Source organism: Artibeus jamaicensis, unplaced genomic scaffold, assembly GCF_021234435.1.
Source record: "Artibeus jamaicensis isolate MK-2021 breed Jamaican fruit bat unplaced genomic scaffold, CSHL_Jam_final contig_797, whole genome shotgun sequence".
Taxonomy (NCBI): domain Eukaryota; kingdom Metazoa; phylum Chordata; class Mammalia; order Chiroptera; family Phyllostomidae; genus Artibeus; species Artibeus jamaicensis.
In genome coordinates, this window is record NW_026521977.1 from 16,535,714 (window position 1) to 16,552,824 (window position 17,111).

The 17,111-nt window shown below is 38.0% G+C and overlaps 1 protein-coding gene across 1 annotated transcript in view; it reads right to left on the reverse strand.

Annotated features, from left to right (window-relative positions):
- The window catches only part of KCNA4 (potassium voltage-gated channel subfamily A member 4), a 300,918-nt gene that overhangs the window by 192,663 nt on the left and 91,144 nt on the right, over positions 1-17,111 (reverse strand). The gene's annotated exons all lie outside the window — the stretch shown is intronic.

Here is a 17,111-nt window from a genome sequence, read left to right on the forward strand (position 1 = left end):
TTTCTTTTAAAGGTTTTACCTCTCTTAGTTACGTACTTGTTTCACACTTATGTTTAACTAATGTATTTCAATCTTGTTTTTTTAATAAAGATGTTAGCCACTATTCATAGATTTGAATTTTTTTACTGTTTGCTAACATATGTGCATGTTTATAATATTAGCAGAAAAAAATTTCAAAGTATATTTCCTAGTGCTTCTGTAAATATTATCTGTCCTCACCTTTGAAAATATTAGAAATGATTTGGTTGCATATCTAAAAGTACTTCTCTATTTAAATTTTATCTCATTTTTAAATGTCATTTTCTGATATAATAGGAACAAAGTTAAGAGAGAATCATAGAGTGGGTGGGGATACCGGAGATTCCCCAGTTCGTTTCTCAAACTTTTGAGATGGAAAAATTAAAGGCCAAGGATATAAAGATCACAGCAAAGATCACAAAAACTGTTCATGGCAGCGCCAGAATTAGAACCCTGGCTCCAGGCTCTTACCCCACTCTCCTGTGACTACGCCACCAAAATAAGAAGTCACTAGCAATAACTGATGCAAAGTTAGGAATTAATGATCTTTTTTGTCCATCTGAATCTTGTATTGAGTGTGGCTTATAGCTATATTCTCTACAATATTTTGATGCAATAAAATCAGGGATATCATAACAAAGTTTAATAAGATATTGAACATTGTCCTGTGCACCGAAAGGTTGCTGGGTTGATTTCTGGTCAGGGCACATACCTAGAATGCATGTTCAATCTCCAGTCAGGGTGCATCAGGAAGCAATTGATCAATGTTTCTCTACCACATCAATGTTTCTCTCTTTCTCTCCCTTCCTCTCTCTCTATGATCAGTGAACATATCCTCAGGTGAGGATTAAAAAAATTGCGCAGTAAAGGAAAAGTACTCATACTTTGATCATCATTTAGCTGTGATTAAGAAATACAGTCATAAAAATAGTGAACATATTAAATAATTATATAGCATTTATATAATTACATGATAGTGAACATAGCAAAGAAATTAGATCATTGTTGTATTGGGAATATAGAAGGCAAAAGGTTGAATATGTGTGGGGGGAGCAGAGAGACAGAAACATATTCTTCTATTTCATAAAGAGAAATCAGTAACTTGGAAAAAATTAAAAAGTATCAATGAAATCATGTTATTTAGAGACACGAGAGGCACTAGAATAAAAGTAAAATTGGGTGGGTAGTGTATCTCCTACCGAGCTAGAACACAGAGTCTACACACTCCACATAATGTCCAAAAGGCTACACAGCATGGTTCTTGAAAGGCATTTGAAAGCTGAATTAACCTGTGTTCTGGTCCTGACTCCACCATCTAACAGCTGTGACACCATGGTCAAGTTCCTTATCCTTGTCAATCTTCACTTTCCTCATTTATAAGATGGAAGGAATAACAATGCATAAAACATTATCAGGCACAGAGCTGACACTCAATATGTATTCATTAAATAAATGTTAATAAACAGTACATGTAATGTGTTTAACCCGATATGTAATAAACATTCAATAAAATTACTTTTGTGTTTAGAGGTGGTCTATTTAGGAGCATGTTCTAAATCTAAGCCCTTTTCCCTTCTCAAGTTAATGGGGGAGAATTAGTTATTATATTGACTTTAATCTTAGCAAATTTGGAGGTATATTTAACTCCTCTCTTTGTTGGCCAACCTTTCACAACAATCACTATCGTTCATTAATTCTACCTTTATATTAATCTCCCACAATATCTCTTTCCTCTTCTAACTACCCTATTTTCTCCTGTTTGTTGTTGGCAAGTTTCCTAAATGGTTTTACAGCCTCACATCTCTTACTCCTCAACTACATCTTCCACCTGCTGCTGGAGTTACTTTTCTTCTTTTTTTTATTAAGTTTATTGGAGTGATGTTGGTTAATAACATTGTATGTTACAAGTGTACAATTCTAAATACAACATCTATACATTCCCTTGTGTGCTCACCATCCGGTCTTGTCTCCTTCCATCACCATAAATCTGACCCCCTTTACCTTCTGCATCCTTCCCCCAACCCCCTTCCCTCTGGTAACCACCTGTCTGTTATCTGTATCTATGAGTTTGTTTTGTTTTGTTTGTTCATTTGTTGCTTTTTGTTTTAGATCCCACATGAGTAAAATCATATGGTTTTCATCTGAATTATTTCGCTTAGCATGATGCTTAGAGTTACATTTCTAAACGGAGAAAACGAATCGTCACTTCCATGCTAATATTTTCTGAGCTCTCTTCATTACTTGTAGTAGGGAGCCAGCCCAAGGTCTTCACAGCATGCCCACTGAGTGATTATACAATCTCATCCAAACTCACCTTAACTTTGTCTCCTGACATCCCTAAACTTTCTCTTCTCCACTAGCTTTCCTGTCCTATACTGTTCAAGCACACTCCATCCCACAAGCTTCATTGAAGAAGGTCAATCTTTATCTCTTTTTTAAATTATCGAATGTATTGGTATTACATTGGTTTATAAAATTATATAAGTTTCAAGTGTACCGATCTTCAAGTGTATTCTATAGTATAACACCTGTACCTTGTACTGTGTGTTCACCATCCAAATTCTAGTCTCCATCACCATTTATCCTCCCTTTACCCTCTTCTACCTGCCCCCACACCTTTTTCCCTCTGGTAATCAGCATACTGTTGTCTGCGTCAATGAGGTGGTTTTTTTCTCTTTTTTTTGCTTAACCTCTTCATCTATTTCACTCAGCATCCCAACCCCATTGCCTTCTGACAACTGTCAGTCTGTTCTCTGTGTCTATGAGTCTGTTTCTATTTTGTCTGTTTATTTTACTCAGTGGATTCCACATACAAGTGAAACCGGATCTACTGGTTTGTTTGGTTTTTTTGCACCTAAGAAAACATACCTTTGGAACATCAGAGAAATTTCCTTTTCTAGACCCCTCAGGGCACATCCACCACACCAGAGCACCAGAGTAGATCACAGAATCCTCACTGTTACTTCGTTCCCCAGCTACCATCTCTATGTGCTGTCAGTGTTGATTGTTAACTATTTATACCCACCAATGTGAAAGAAGTATGCATCTCTCCATTTTCCTCTTTATCCAATCCCAAATATACCCCCACTTTGCTTCCTCCAACCTTTCTAATCTACCACCAATGAATCTCATGTAACCCCCACTTTGTCTCCTCCTTTGTCTCTAATGTATAAAAGAAACTGTAAAACTATCATTTTTCAGAGCATTTTCTCAATCACTGAAATTTATCTTCCTGGCAATCATCATCAGTTTGGCTCCAATAAACTCATAAAAACTCTCTACAGGTTTGGATGTTTCTTACGTTGACACTACATAATATTTCACTGCCAACTCATATTTTTATGAAGATTTACCAGCTCTCATTTAAGCTACCAGCTGGCCTATTTTAGCCAGTTCATGCTGCTAAAACTGAATACTACAGACTGGGGGGGGCCTATAAACCACAGAAATTTATTTCTCATTGTCTTGAAGGCTAGCAAGTCTAAGATCAAGGCACCAGCAGATTTGATGCCTGGTAAGAAACCGTGTCCTGTTTCATAGATATTATCTCTTTTTTTTGCTGTGCCCTTGCATGATGGCAGGGGAGAAAGGGGCCCTCTGGGGGCTCTTTTATAAGAGCATTTATTCCACTCATGAGGACTCTGACCTCTTGACCTAATTACCTCTCAAAGGCCCCACCTCCAAATGCCATCACATTGGGGATTATATTTCAACAGATAAGTTTTGGGGGACACAAGTATTGAGCCTATAGCATGGCCAGTGAGAATGAAACATGAACAGCCTTCCTGACCAACCAAATGAAAGGAAATCTATAGTTCAAAATGGTTGGCAATTTTGGATTTGTGTCAGAACTGAGAAGACATAAACAAAACCATAGCTGAATATAATAGAGCTTGAAAGTTGGATCAAAGATTTATACACATAAGTTCCTAGAAATAGTTTTAAACTGTCTTAAAATTTTGCATTTAATTCATTCATATTCACTACAACAAAAACAGTGCCTCAATTTATAAGATACCTCCAGGCATTTCATTTGTTAGGCTGATTTACAGTAAATTGGCTTATTCCAGCATAATAAAGAATACTCTTTGCTATATGCCACTAAAATAAATTAATCAAGCAATTTAAATTGAATTTTCACACTATAATCTTGTTTTGTTTTCTCATAAAGCTAAAATAATAGCATCTACCATCATTTAAAACCAATAATATAATTTGCGCTTTGCAGAAACCAACAACAAATTAAAAACCAAGCCTTTGCATTAGTAGCAACAGAAACAGCCAAGAGTGTTTGAAAATGAGTAAGATTTTTCCTTCCCTGTTACTATAGCACATAAAATCTGGGAGCAAATGGAGCCTAGTACAATTGTGTGATTATTTTAAAGGCTGCAACATTTCAGGACAATGCAAATGGCTTCTCACATTAAAAAGACATTAAGCCACTCAGCAATTCAAAAGAAAAGGCATACAACTGCTCTAAATTTTAAAATACATTTCTGTGAAAAATTACTTCCCAGCTGCAGGAGACCCAGAGGCTATTGTGAGTCTTGCTGGAAGACTGTGTGCTGGAAGTGATGGTCGCCTTCCTCAGGCTTTTCAGGGTGGAGAAAGGCAGCAGTTCTGTTGTACAAAGTATTTAAAGTGAGTGACTAATCACGAGCCTTGTCACAAGCATATGAAGCCATGGAGGACGGGACAACTGAAAAACAAAATGGCTTTGTGAAGGAGGTATGATCAACCCTCAATTAATTCTGCTAATGGAAAGAAATGTTGTGAATAACACAAACATCATCAATGCCCAATGAACACTGGCCCGAGTTTGTCCCTTCAAATATAAATTAAAATGTTAAGATATGAAATTTTCCTGCTGTGGAGCTATTATCCATGGGGGTGAGTCTACAATTTAACCCAAACACTATCTTTGAAAAAATAATGCTTTGCAGTGTTAAAGCTAGAATAACAACATTTGACAAAGATACTATATTCCAGATACATTACTTCTAGAGTAAGCGTGGTTCTCTGTATACTGCCCAATGCCTGTCCACTGGCCAAAATGATAGTTCAAAAATTAAAATTCTCCCAGGGATTCCCAAAGTCACTGAGAAGAGTTGGGCCTCATCTATTAAACAGGTGAAAGTAATCCAGGTTTTCTTTTACAAATATACAAACAGGACTGCCTCACAGATATATTCACCGAGACAGGAAGAATAGCGCACTATTCGTCAACTATTTCTTTCTAGTCTTGCAGCATGGATGTTTATTTCAAAAAATAATATTCAGTTGGCATTCTGTCCCAGGCAACGTGCTAGATACTGAGCGCGGATTGGTGAACAAAACATATCTGATGGAATAAAGCACCTAGAAACTCTTAGCACATAATAAATGCACAAGGAATATAACTATTTTTTCCTCTCAGATGTTCATGGATTCTGACATCTCTCTGGGCTGAGCAGCCAGCTGCTAAAATATCAAATTATATTTTTAAAAGGAGGATTGGGGTACAGCATAAGTGTTTAGGGCAACATGTCAGCTGGGACTTCCTCTACAATGGAAAGTACAAATAAGAAAAGAAATCAAATCCAGTATCAAATCCATGGGGAAAGACAGGACTGTAAGAGTTTCACTGATGGTTGTCAGTATTTAAGAATGTTTAAGGAGTAAACTGAAAGGGCATCAGATTCCCAAGGAGCTTGTTCTAAGTTTAGAACCAGCATAGAAGAGCCCAAAGAAAATTGGGAAAATGTCAAATAAAAAACATACAAAATTAAAAATGATACATGATTATACCAAGTGAACTTTGAGAAGGCAGGAAAATGCCTAGTCTATAAATCAGAGACTGTTCTTAAACATTTTTTACTGGATCACTAATTATTCATATTTATTGATTGGTTTTATCACAGTAGAAATAAGAAGCACAAGAATTTTGACAACCTACACAAAAACATCCAAGCCTCTAGAATTTCACCTTGAGGATTTTGCTATTTCTTGCATGGCACCACTGAATTTCCCAAATTTCAACAACCTGTCATTCTAAGCATATAAATCAGTTATATTCTAAATGGCCTACTACCCAGTTGAAATAAACACATATAGTTGCTATAATTATGTGTAAAGAAACACAGGTGAGAATAAGCAAAGGTTTCTTTTTTAAACTGGGAAATTTTTTTAAAAATATTTTTTCAGTTACAGTTGGTATTCAATATTATATTAGTTTCAGGTGTGCAACACACTGAGTAGACATTTATATACCTTACCAAGTAATCACCCTGAAAATTTTGATACTCATCTCACACCATATATAGTTATTACAATATTATTGACTATATTCCTATGCTGTACTTTACATCCCCATGACTATTTTTATAATGGTAATTTGTACTTTGTAATCCCTTTGAACTTTTTTGCCCATCCCCCTCCCATCTCACGACCACCCATTTATTCTATCGATGAGTTTTGTTTTCTTTTCTTTGTTCATTTACTTTATGTCTTAGATTCCACATATAAGTGAAATCTTATGGTATTTGTCTTCCTCTGTCTCACTTATTTCACTTAGCATAATATCATCTAGGTCCATCTGTACTGTCACAAATGGTAAGATTTCATTCTTTTCTGTCTGAGTAACATTCCATTGCATAGATGTACCACAGCTTCTTTATCCATTCATTTATCCACTGATGGACACTTAGGTTGCTTCCATTTCATGGCTATTATGAATAATGCTATAATGATATCAAAGTATTCTACAAGACTATAGTAATCAAACAGCATGGTATTGGCATAAAAACAGACACATATATCAAGGGAAAAGAATAGAGAGCCCAGAAATCAACCAACACCTATATGCCAATTAATCTATGACAAAGAAAACAAGAATACACAATGGGGCAAAGACTATCTCTTCAGTAAACTGGACAGATATATGCAAAAACTGAAACTGTTACAGAACCAGCCAAAGCTGTTCCAGAACAGCAGTGGGGTTTGACTGCTCCCCTCCAAGAGGCATAACTCTAGAGATAAGAGTTTGGCAAAAAAAAAAAAAAAAAAGGAAAGGAGTTGTTTACTTAATGACCATACAGTTTTAGAATAATGGCAGATTTCTACCATTAAGTCCCACTCCCTTTAAAACACCCAGAAATAAATAACCTTGCCACCCTCCACCAAGCCAGACCAGTCTCAGAATATGCCACTTAAAAGTACCATCCTTCAAGAAATGTAGAAGTCTGCAGCTCAGAATTCCTGGTCACAGTTCAGCTCCAAGCATCTCATGAGTCTGTGTGAACCTGCCTGAGTCCTTCTCACAGCACCAGTTTCTCTCCTTTGGAGCTGCTTTTTCTCTGGCCATCAGCTCACCAGTATATGTGTGCTTGGCCAGGCAGGTCTCCCACAGATCCACCTTTTGTGCAGGAGGGGTGCTGAGAATGTTTCCAAACCATGCAGTCTCCAGGAATCTCCCAGGTCTCAGAACCCTGGGCTCCCTCTAGCAGACTGGCTAGCCAGAAGCAGCGGAGAAAAAGCTTTGTGCTTCCTGGCACACTCTGGTTTTGAATTGGGCTTGGAAACCTCTGCATGAGGAAGTGTCAGGCTTTTTCTCAAGGTGCATCACTCTGCTATTCTTGTCAGCTCTCCAGCATCTTTGACCCTCTTTCGGGTGCCATTTTATAGTAAGGGCAAAGTTTCCCAGCTGGGCACAGGTGCACAAGCACCTCTTTGTCTGAGGTGGGGAATCCAGCCCCCTCAGCTCAAGCAGGGCTATATGAGTTAGTCCCAGCTATATGACAAGTCGCTCCACTGCTGACACATTCGGACAGTCACATAGTCTTGGTTTACTGTCTGCCCCAGGAGCAGCCTCCTTCTGCAGCCCTGTTCTTCAGGAAGACACTGGCCAGGCTGCTTGGTTGCCATTTTAATCTGCCATCCTGGGCATTTCTCAACCAGCACTTATGTAACTCCCTCCCTTCTGAGGGGGAGGTGCTGGCTCTACCAGATCTGGGGTCCCTTGCCTGAATTGGGGTCCCTTGTTTTCCAGGAATCTCTGGTCTGACCTACTCTGTTACAAAACTAGACCATTTCTTACACCAAATACAACATCCCTGTAGCTTCATTGTAAATGTCTATTTGTACTTCTTAATCCCCTCACCTCTTCACTCATTCCCCCACACCCCCCTCCCATCTGGCAACCATCAAAATGCTCTTAGTATCCATGATTCTGTCTCTGTTCTTCTTGATTGCTTAGTTTGTTTTTTAGAGTCACTTGTTGATAGATATGTATTTGTTGCCATTTTGTTGTTCATAGTTTTGATCTTTTTCTCAAATAAATCCCTTTAATATGTTATATAATAATGGTTTGGTAATTTCAAGCTCTTTTAGTTTTTTCTTCGGAGAATTTCTTTATCTGCCCTTTCATTCTAAATGCTCTCTTTGCTGGGTAGAGCACTCTTGGCTGTAGGTTCCTACTTTTCATTACTTTGAATATTTCTTGCCAATCCCTTCTAGCCTGCAAAGTTTCTTTTGAGCAATCAGCTGACAGTTTTCTAGAAACACTCTGGTAGGTAATTAACTCCCTTTTTTTTGCTGCTTTAAAATTTTTCTTTTTATCTTTAACCTTTGGCATTTTAATTATAATGTATCTTGTAGTGGACCTCTTTGCAACCATCTTGTTTGGGACTCTCTGTTTCCTGGCCTTACATGTCTATGTCTTTCACCAAATTAGGGAAATTTTATTTCATTATTTTTTAAAATAGATTTCCAATTTCTTTTTTTAAAGATTTTATTTATTTATTTTTTTAGAGAGAGGAGAAGGGAGGGAGAAGGAGAGGAAGAAAAACATTACTGTGTGAGAGATACATCGATCAGTTGCCTCTTGCCTGCCACCAATTCGGGGGATCTGGCCCATAACACAGGCATGTGCCCTGACTGGGAATTGAACTGGTGACATTTCAGTTCTCAGGTTGGCACTGAATCCACTGAGCCACACACACTAGGGCAGATTTCCAATTTCTTGCTCTATCTCTTTTCCTTCCACCATTGCTGTGATGTGAATGTTGTAACCTTCGAAATTGTCCCAGAGGCTGCTTATATTATCCTTGTGTTTTCAGAATCTTTTTTCTTCTTTTTTTTTTTTAAGGTTTTTTTTTTTTTTTTTTTTAATCTTTAGAGGGGAAGGAGAGAGGGAGAGAAACATCAATGTATGGTTGCCTCTAGTGCGTCCCCTGCTGGGAACTGGCCTGCAGGGAACTGGCCTGCAACCCAGGCATGTGCCCTGACTGGGAATCGAACAGCAATCCTCTGGTTCGCAGGCCCGTGCTCAATCCATTGAGCTACACCAGCCAGGGCTCAGAATCTTTTTTCTTCTTGTTCTCACTAGTTGTTTTTTGCTTCCTTATGTCCCAAATCATTGAGTCTCAGCTTTATCCACTCTACTGTGTTTCACTGTAAGTTGTTCTTTCTTTCAATTAGTGTATCCTTCATTTTTGACTGGATCTTTTCATGCTGTTGATACCTTTACTAAATTCCTCGAGCATCCTTATAACATGTTTTGAACTCTGCAACTGATAGAGTGCTTATCTCCATTGTGTTTAGTTCTTTTTTTCATTTTGGCCATGTTTGTCTCCTTGTTTTGGCAGCCTCCCTGTATTTGTTTCTACTTATTATCATCTAAGCTGGGTCCTCAAGGTGCACCCACCATGTGGGCTGAGTACACCCCCTTTTGTAGTTGAGCCTTGATTGCTATTGGCAGGCCAATGGGAGGGATCTACCCAGGACAGTCAGCTGCAAGGACTGGCTGTGACCACTGGCCACCCACCTCCACCCTCTGTTGAGCAACAGCTGTGCAGGGGCAGGGTGGTGGTGCTCCAACGTGGCCTGTAGCTAGCTGTCCACTGGGTGCACAGACTCTGGGGTTTCCCAGTGGTGCAGGCCACAGTCAGCCCCTACTTGTGCTCTGCCCAGAGCCACTCTGACTGAGCTATAAAGCAATCTGAGATGGCTCTACTTGTGCTGGGATTGGAGTTTCCCAGGTGAAGTACAGCTGTGAATCTAGGCTGACTGCTCCATGCCAGGCCTGGGGCCACTTAACAAGAGGTACAGGGGGCTAGGAGCTCACTGAGGCCAGCTATTACTTGTTTGAGATGATTTAAGAGGTTGTGAAGCATGAGCTAAAACCAGCCATTTATATGGAAAAGTCACTTTTAACAATTGGGGTATGCCAGTAAGTTGGGTGGGACAGAATACAGGAGATTTCCAGGGTGGGTCAGTGTTAGCCAGGTTGATGGAGTCTCAGATATGGCACCCACCTGCCAGGTCTGTGGCTATGTTGCGGAGTGGGTTCAGAAAGGGCAAAATGGCTTCCACTCGCCTTTATGTCTGGGAGAAAGCTATGTCCCAGCCTCATCTGATGACAGATACTTCAGTTTCTTCCCTCGTGCCACTGGTGCCTTTCAAGCTGCTACCCTGGTGCTAGAGCTCAGAGGGAATGAGTCTGAGTAGGTGAGTCCATGAATGGGTTCTTTAAGAGGATCTTCTTGGGACTCCAGAAGTTTCTTCCACCAACTCAATCCCCATTTGTTTTTGCAGCCAGGAATTATGGGGGCTTATCTTCCTGGTATTGGGTTGGGACTCTTCACTCCCCAGATATCCTTCCCAAACTTATATCCAACACATTGGGTGGGATGAGACTGTTCCATGTTTCTGTCCCTCCTACCAGTATGGATAGATGTAGTTTCTTTAATTCTGTAGTTGTCAGACTTCTATTCAACTCAATTTCTGACAGTTCTGATTGGTGGTCATTTTTAGTTGTAATTACAACATATTTTAGTTGTAATTCTGATGTGGTTGTCAAGGGGGCGAGCCATGTTTACCAATGCTGCCATCATGACCAGACCAAACATACTAAATCTTGACCTCATGGATCTTACATTCTAACCAGAAGAGACAGTTTAAAATAAATAAATATGTAACTAATATGAAGAGCCCAAGAAAGAAATAAAGCAGGATAAAGAAATAATAAAAGCATTGTTATTAGGAAAAGCCTCCTTGATAAACTGATATTTAGGTAGAATCTTGAACTAAGAAGGAATAAGCCTTTCCTATTCCAAATGTATCTAAGAGAAGTCTAATAATTAATGAGGGAAAATTTTTCTTTCTAGAGATATTCTAGCTTAAAAATGAAAGCATCACCATTCTGGTACTCATAATGAAATAATGGAATTAGGCAAAATTCAATGATGACCTCTAACATCACAAAAAGAGATAACTAAATATAATGTGTCTCCCACTAGGAATTTACAACATACTCCATAACATATTTTGGTTAAAAAAATATGATCAGCCCATTAGATTTAATTATAATCCATAAGAAATATGAAGGTATAGAAACATGATAAATAAGATTACAAGAATAAAAATCAGGAAAAAGTGACAGTCTTCAGAGCATAAACAAAACAAAATAGTGTTTTTCAACAAGTAAATTGCAAGAATGAAGATAAAGAGAAACAAAGGAAAAACCAATAGATTAAAAGAGACTTAAAAGATATACCCACTGCAGTAGATAACAAAAATTGCCCGTTCCTCACCCCACCTTGTGCAATGGAACTTTGAAGTGCTCTCCAGTATGACACTGTGACTTGGCATAATGACTTACTCTGGCCAAAAGAATGAAACAGAATCAATGGTGTGCTAATTCTAAGTCTAAACCTCAAGATGCTTGCATACTACTGCTTGCTCTCTCACTCCTTTGCATCACCATGAGAACATGCCTGGGCAGCCTACTGGATGATGACAGACATATGGATTAGGACCAAATCATCCAAGTCACTCCAGATAAGCCAGTACAGCCAAACTCAGATATGCAAATGAACCTAGATAAAATCAACAGGGCTACCATGCTGACCCCAGGTACATTAGCAATATTTTTTGTTGTTGTTTATCTGCTTGTTTGCTTGTTTTACCAACAAATTATTGTGGGTTTTGTTATAAAAGTGTTGCTGTAGCAACGGACAAATGATAAACCCAGAGAACTGCAATATAGAGATCTTATTTGTATTTTGATCTGAACGAACAATTAAGTAAATGTGAATGAATTGGGAAATCTTAAACCAGGGATGTCAAACTTTTTGGCATCTTTGGGCCACAATGGAGGAAGAGTTGGGCTACACATTAAATACACAAACACTAAGGAAAACTGATGAGCAAAAAAAAGGTCCATGCATAATTTTTGTGATATCCGCCACCACAGATAAGCAAAAAAATTCTCACAGAATAACCCTAATCATGCAGCAGCCCTTTCGATAATCTTTTAAAATCCTGGAGCAGGTCCCAAGTTTGTGATCACTAAAGTAGAAAATGTACATATCTAAGTAATAAAATGTCATTGTTTTAATATGTTTTATTATAAAAGTAAAATAAAAGAGGGCAACATAAAACTAGCGGGATGTTGGACATTGTATTTGAGAAACTGGTGCATCAGTATCTGGTTTGGTAGACGTAGTTGCAATCCCCAATGAGTTCCCAAGGTGCTCATCAGATATTTTGATACTAATTTTACTCTTAATGTATTTCATTCTTGAAAATACTTGCTTGCAACTGTAGGTGCTGTCAAGTAGCAATGACATGAATAAGGAGTAATTGTGGAACGAGGGATATGTGCCTGAGAAGATAGGACCTATAAAAGTCCAGTAAAGACACATGATCAAATTTTTCTTTAAGTTGAATGTCAGATTACACCTCTACGCATTCCATATGGAAATTGGCAGGTAACATATTTATGTCAATAATCATTTTAATTGATTTTATTGCAATAATTTAACTATAATAAAATTCACCAATTTTAAGTTTATAATCGGATGAGTTTTGAAAGTATAAAGTTGTGTAACCAGCATTATCATCAAGATATGAAACATTTAACTTATACCTAATAGGTCTTGCTTATTCCTTTGATGTGCATTCTTTTTTAAATGTAGCCTTAAGAAAGTTTGCCAACCTCAATAGTGAACTCTCATTAGCTTGCATCAAAGATGTTAACTACATATTCATTGCTAGTGATTGGTTCAGGAATTAATATAAAAATCTAATTAATTCAGGCTTACGAGAGGATTACTATAGACATGTAGTAGAGAATGACTATCCTCTTTTGGTCCTAACTGGTACAGAATAAATATCTCACCATAAACAGACAGAAAATTGGACAAAATAAATCTAAGAACTGTTTTCAGACTTTAAACAATAGTAGTGCAGAATTGTGATCACTTAAGGTTACACCCCTTTTCTTCCCAAAGGAACTGTCCAGAGTGCAAAGTGGGAAGGTGTAAGCCATGCAGAGAAGGCTTATCTACAGAGCCAAAGAAACAGCGATCAGAATTTGGGAGGCTGAGCAGCTGCAATTTTTGAGGCAGAGTACCAGAGAGAAGGAAACAGAACTAAGCAGGGGAAAAAATGCCAGAAATCTATGTCCGACCCAAGAGTCTGAGCTAAATTCTAAGATGCCATATGACTGGTCAAAGAGCAACTACAATGAAAAAGCAAACATCAGGGTGCTATAAGCTGAACAGCTACAGGAAATGTTTGAACTGTGGCCAGACAGACCTATGAAAACCCAAGACATTCAACAGAAACCCCAGAAAGGCCACACACTTCAGTCTATTTTCCTTTGCTTCCTCTAATAGCCTTCCAACTTAATTACTGCAGGACATGTCTTGGTTTTTCCTACCAGAAAAATAAGCAATGTTTTTTAGTATCAAAAGTAATTTATCCACACTGAGATAAAATGAACAAATTCATCAGCACAAATTCCAAAACCAATACAGAAGAAAAATGAAATCTGAACAAACTGGTATCTATTAAGGAAATTTATTTTTTTATTCTCCCATGGCTTCATTTTATCTTACTATTGTTCAATTACAGTCATGCCCATATCTCCCCCATCATTCTCCTCTGCCCTACCCACCACCCACCTCCCACATTCAATCCTCCCCCTTTGTTGTCTTTGTTAGCCTTTGGTCTTTTAACAATGCTGTGTGTCTTGGAGTGGGACTCCTTGCATCCATCATAACTGGGATCTATGTGCTTCCTGGACTTGCATGTCTATTTCCTTCACCAAATTAGAAGTTTACTTTCACTGGTTTTTCAGATATTTTTCCAGTTTCTTGCTCTTTCTTCCTACCTTCTGGCACCCCTGTGATGAGAATATTGGAATGCTTAAAGGTCCCAGAGGCTATTTATATTACCCTAATTTTTTAGGCATGAATTTTTTGTTTATTTTTATTTTTTCAATTACTTTATTGTTGTTCAATTACAGTTGTCTGCATTTTCTGCCCACCCCTCCCCCCCACTCCAGCCAAACTCACCTCCCTCCCTTGCTTCTGCCCTCCCCCTTGGTTTTGTGGAAGCGTCCTTTATAGTAGTTCCTGAAAACCCTTCTCCCCACTGTCTCCTCCCCTCTCTCCTCTGGCTATTGTTAGATTGTTCTTAATTTCAATGTCTCTGGTTATACTTTGTTTGCTTTTTTCTTTTGTTGATTATGTTCCAGTTAAAGGTGAGATCATATGGTATTTGTCCCTTACTGCCTGGCTTATTTCACTTAGCATAATGCTCTCCAGTTCCATCCATGCTGGGGAAATTTAAATTGTAATTAGAAACCTTCCTCCAAGGAAAATGGTGGTCTCATTTTCTGTTTCACCCATATGGAGAATTCCATTAAATATTTAGGATGATATAACATCAGTCTTACACAAGCTATCCTAGGAAATAGAAGAGAGAACACTCCCCAAGTCATTTCATGACACCAAATAACCCTGATACCAAAACACATTACAAGAGGACAAAAATGCTGACCAAAAACTCTCAAGAATATACATGCCAAAGTTAACAAAATATTAATAAATGGAACACATCAATGTAGAAAAAAAGGATATCGTAGCTAAACTGAGATTTATCGTAGGAGTGCAAAATTGGTTTAACATTTTTAAATCAATCAATATAACTCATCATATTAACATAGTAAAAGAGAACAATCATACAATTATCTCAACTAATGCCCTAAATGAATTGGACAAAAACTAACATCTGTGCAGAACAAAGACTCCTAGAAAACTAGGAATAGAAAGACATACAACCTGATATAAAACTTTTACCAAAAGACCCTACCACTACATAATTCTTAATGGAGAATAAAAAGCATGCTGCCTCTAAGATCAGTTTCTCTGAGTCATTTTCTATGCAATGTAATGATAAATTAATTGTTCTAGCCAGTGCCATTAGGTAAGAAAACAACTGCAAAAAAGAAATATACTGTCCTTACTTACAGATGACACAATTACATAAATAGGATTTACTTATCCATTCCCTTAGTGACGACCACTGACGTTGCCTCTGAATTCCAACAGTGATGAATAGCCTTATTGATGCACATGTAGGGAAATTTCTGTGTGATATATACCCAGAAATGTGACTGCTGTTTCATACTTATACTATTAGTTTAATTTCCAGAAATACTGCACCAGTTTCTATCCCAACCAGTAGGGAATCGTATATTTTTTTCTCTTAAAGTTTGTTAAGTATATTCTGCTGTTTAAAGTGACAGAATAATCTGTTGAAATGATCATTTTTTTCTGGTTACTCTACATTTATCCTCATAAGGAAGAAAGGAGGAAGGAGGTATAGTCGGGCCTAGATTTCCAAGGCCTGGACTCTGCATATAAGTTCTAAGGGAAAATAAATAATCATATTGGGTTTTAAAGCCGGAAGAAGGGGTTACCAGGCAGAAAACCACTACCTTGAAGACAGCCCCTAAAAGAGGTCTAGGTCCATTTAGAGAATTAAAGAAGCTTTGGAAAAGAGCAAAGAATGGAGCTCTATGGAGTGTGACCTGGCGGGCTCTTGGTTGCTGATTCTCTAGGACTGCAAATCTGCCATGGGTGTCAGGGTTGATCCCGCCTAAACTGCCTGCAGTGAAAGGCTGTAGAAGGCTATAATTAGGTAAGAAGTGTTCCACTCCTAGAAGTCTAAGTGAGGGTCCCTCTGGTTAAACTTGATACCGTGGAAATGAACCACACACTAGAGTGATTAACCTTGAGTAGACTGTTGTGTTGGCCTTTGAGGACCTTGTAAGTCCCCAGGGTTCTTGAAAAAGCCAAGCAATTGGAAAAGAGTCTGTGAAATAAAATGCCTGATAATGAACTTTCAGGCAATCTTAGCAGGTAGGGCTAGATTTAGCCTCATTCAGAATGTGTCCCCCCACAAAAAAGTGAGTCCCTCAGGGGGTAATCCAAGAATCTCTTCTTATCTCAGCAACCTCTTTCCCTTCTTGACTTATAGATATCTAAAGCTTTAAATGACATCTATATGTTGATGACTTCTATTTTTATATACAATCAATGCATGAATACATTCACACTCCTCATATTCCCTATAACCAAATCCTCTTACTTTTTCTTTGTTGGACTTATCACTGTTTTAACGTTTGTTCTCTGTCTTCCCAACTAGACTGTATAAGTACCAAGGCAGAAAACACACCTTTATTATTTACCGGATACATAACTAGTTGTGCCCAGCCTAGGGCCTGGTAGAGAGTACATGATTAATAAACACAAATGAATTAGCACTATCCCTAGAGTTATAGAGCACTACATATTTATTATGTAAAAAGGAAAACACATCTTAAAATCTCCTATTAGTCACGTCATCCTACTTTATTAACAATCCTAGAGCATAGGGACATCTTTATCCTTTACTCCATCATTTTCTTCTCTTATTTTGAATGCATAGAGGACCTTCTTCCATAAAAGTTCAGCTAAGTTAATGCTCTAATACTGACTTATGACTCTTAAAAAATGTGTTTGCCTTATAGGTGGTCCATTTAAGAAAATAGGGATTCACCATTGTCATTCAAACACAGAGTCTTAAAATACATTTCCTGGGGCAACAAAATTTACAAGAACTCCACTGGAGGTAGGAGGAAACAGAACAGAGGCAATAAAAGGACAGACTGAACAAGAAAATATTTCTTGGTACCCAACTGTACTGTTAGGACTAAAAGGTAACCCAAGGTCACAGAAAAGATACGTTTAACATCATTCTCCGAACTATGAATATGCTTGTAA